Source organism: Tupaia chinensis, unplaced genomic scaffold (assembly GCF_000334495.1).
Source record: "Tupaia chinensis unplaced genomic scaffold, TupChi_1.0 Scaffold144211_1, whole genome shotgun sequence".
NCBI classification, from domain to species: Eukaryota; Metazoa; Chordata; class Mammalia; order Scandentia; family Tupaiidae; genus Tupaia; species Tupaia belangeri.
In genome coordinates, this window is record NW_006204069.1 from 179,613 (window position 1) to 182,909 (window position 3,297).

Genomic DNA, 3,297 nt, shown 5'->3' on the forward strand with positions numbered 1-3,297 from the left:
ACTACGTGGGAGTCCAGCACATAGCCATTACGCTAACTGCTGGTTCCCACCCCTGAGGGGGCTTTGTGATGAACATATAGACAGCATGGCTGAGTTGACCCATCATTCAGAATGAGCCAGATTACTGTTTGTACTTCTTCATAAAACTAATCTTTGTCTTCGAGAATCGCCATGTTCTGTAATTAGTGAAAATTCAGAATGAAAAATAAGTTGTGATCCTTTTTAGTAATGGTAGCAGACTTTATCTTGGAAATAAGGTAAAGTGATTTCCTTAAGTTTGCTATGGGAATATGTCCCAAAATAAGAGAAATTTGGTGCATGCTCCAAGTAACAGGAGTACTCACAGTAACTTGAGTTACTTTTTGAGAATTATGTTATAAGGCATGTGCACTTGCTGGAGAGACAGAAAGTAGGAAATCATCCCCTTGGAGGGTTGTTCATGTGATAATACCTTGTCCTCTAGTCTTCTGTCAAGATTTTGGGCATGCATGTACACGCACCTGGTTTGAGATTAAGTCGCTGGGTCTGGGACTTAAACTGTAGTCAACTCCATCAGAGTTCAGTGACATAAGCATTATGCCACCTGCCCATCGGAGTCCAGTGACATAAGCATTATGCCACCTGCTGGTCCCCACATTAACCTTTTTATATTTTTTTTTAGAGAGAGGTTTTTTGCTATAGGGCTCATACGCTCTCCAGAAAGAGAGGGACAGAGAGACAGAAAGCGAGAAATCACCCCCAAGGGGGGATGTCCATGCCGCAATCCCTTCTCCTCCATTTTCCTCTTGGGATCTTGGGCACACATGCACATGTGCCCAGCATGAGTTTAAGCCACTGGGTCCTGGACTCGAATCACTGTCGACTACATGGGAGTTCAGTGACATAGCCATTATGCCAACTGCTGGTCCCCTACATTAACCTTTTCAGTAGCTGCAGAGAGCAGGAGCAGAATGAGGAACTCCTAGCACTCCAGTTGGTGGGTCTCGAGGCTTTACTGCGTGCCCTCATCTCAGTTTTCTGGGACAAGGCATCTCAGAGCAAATCAAATCAGATCAGAGAAGTTGCTTGGCCATGGCCACAGGTACAGCTGTGATGGTGACAGGTCAGGACAGACTATTCTAGCCCTACTGATCAGCATATGGGCAATTTTATTTCAGTCAGCTTTGTGGGATTGCTGGCCTACTCAGGTAAAACACTGTGACTGTAGACAAGTGTGTGCATGTGTTGGATAGAGGGTCCCTGAGCTCTGTGTCCTACTTACTCTTGGTGTGTTTGGAGAAGTGGTCATAGTCACTCTCAGTTTGCTCTCTCCTGGCCACTTCCTCCCCACCAGTCAAGCTGTTTTACCTGTCAGAGTTCCTGCTTCAGCCTGAACTTGGTCTAGAGGAGGCCTTTGGGCACTGTTGGAAGTTGGCTGACCCATTGACTATCCAGTACACACCCTAAAAAGCTATAGGATTTGGGATATTTAGCTGGTTGTGTGGAAAGGCTTCAGTCTGTTTGAGAATAATGCAAGTGTGTGATATTTGACCTTTTTCTGTTCAAAACTTACCAGATCCAGGTCCTGTAACCTCAAATATGTAGGATTTTTTGTCATCCTCATGTTAGAAATGCTAAGACTGAAGTCCATTCCTGAGGGGATGGCCTGTAGGGAGCTGGGCCCAGACCAGGCCAGCTTGGACAGAGTATGTACCTTTTCTCTACTCTAGGCATTTCTAAGGGTCAATCAGAGTTATGGTCCATACTGACATTCCAAACACCACGTCTGAGTGGGATGATTCTCACAAACTGTCTTCTCAGTTCATCTTTATCCTTTCTCCTCTCAAACACAGGTTCTGGGTGATGGCAGTTTGGGGGTCACTGGATTGCAACAACTGCCTGTGAGTGAAATTATGCCCTTTTGTAGTAAAAAAGCCAGGATTTTTCATACTGAGAATAATGCAGAATTAACAATTGCTTATGATTTCAAGGAGCAATGTACAGTTACTTGGAACATGTTTGTTGTCATGGCACATAACTTGGGGCCTAGACTATTAATGAGTTTCTCTTGTCCTCTTCTCAATTCCCATGGGATTTCTGTGATCAAGTGTGTGAAGCCTTTCTTCATGTACAAGCAAGCAGTTAGTTCTGTGCCAATACCAACTCATTGTTCTCTGACTCATTTCAGTTCCAACAGTATCCAGTTGGAGGTTATTTGATCCTACATGTTAAGGGATCAGTTTCCAACTTCCACCCCCCGAAATCCTGACTTCATGGCCTGGATATTAAGGACATCCAATGCAATGTGGCAGACCATGCAGTTTAAATTTAATCAGGTGACTTAAATGTGTATGCTCCAAATCTCGGAACATTAGAGAAAGACCAAGGTTCATAGGGGGTTACTTTCTCCCTCTCTTTCTGGCTCTTTCTCCCTCTCTTTCTCCCTCTCTTTCTCCCTCATTTCTCTCTAAATGACTCATTTTCTCCCATGAGCACATAGCCCTCTGGCAAATTTAAAAGAAAATGAAAGATTGCTTGGCCAAGCAGTGGCATAGTGATTGAGTAGCTGGACTCCCACATGACTGTGGATCAAGTCCTGGACTTACTGGCTTTAAACTCATGCTGGACATGTGTGCCCAAGGACACATGGAGGAGAAGGAGATTTCAGCATGGCCATAACCCTTGAGAGTTGAATTCTTACTTTCCTTCTCAATGTCTTTGTCTCTTTCTCTCAGGGAGTGTACACACCCTATGGTAAACACCTAAAGCAAGCAAAATAAAAATTAAGACTGCCCATCCAGGGTTCAGATTGCTGGTATTTTCCCCAGGTGTTTTTTACCTATGTTTCTGACCCATCAGCTATAAACAGGGGTTTTCCCAAATAGTTCTACTGGGTTTGGGTATGGTTAACTTGATGGAGTGGCTTATTAGAATTCAGGGAAACCCTTTTCCTTCCTGGTTGCTTATAAAGGATATTAGAAAGGATATAGATAAGTACCAGAAGAATAGATGTATACAGTGCCAGCATGAAAAGGTAGACTGTGGTAGAGTGAGTAAATAAAGCAAAATAACTGCTTTGGTTGAGGGTTAGGACAATCTTCCAGGCACCACAAAATCCAACTTGCCCTTGATAATGTGTGCTGATGTCTCACTAAGTCAGCCTGGATAAGCCAAGCTAATCTCCCCACCTCAAGATTTTTACTTGAATAGCCCTTGTAGAGTCCTTTCATTCATGTAAGGTGACATGTTTACAGATTCTGAGGTTAGAAAGTGATCAACTTTGAGAGAACCTTTATTCTGTTGACCACAAGAACTAAT

At 43.5% G+C, this 3,297-nt stretch overlaps 1 long non-coding RNA gene across 2 annotated transcripts in view; it reads left to right on the forward strand.

The window, feature by feature from the left end:
- The window catches only part of LOC102475509 (uncharacterized), a 26,323-nt gene that overhangs the window by 1,609 nt on the left and 21,417 nt on the right, over positions 1 to 3,297 (forward strand). The window contains exon 2 of one of the 2 annotated variants that reach the window (XR_337080.1): positions 1,833 to 1,880. The exons of the other annotated variant lie outside the window; for it this stretch is intronic. This is a non-coding gene — a long non-coding RNA (uncharacterized LOC102475509). The remainder of the gene's footprint in view (positions 1 to 1,832; positions 1,881 to 3,297) is intronic. 2 annotated transcript variants of the gene reach the window in all.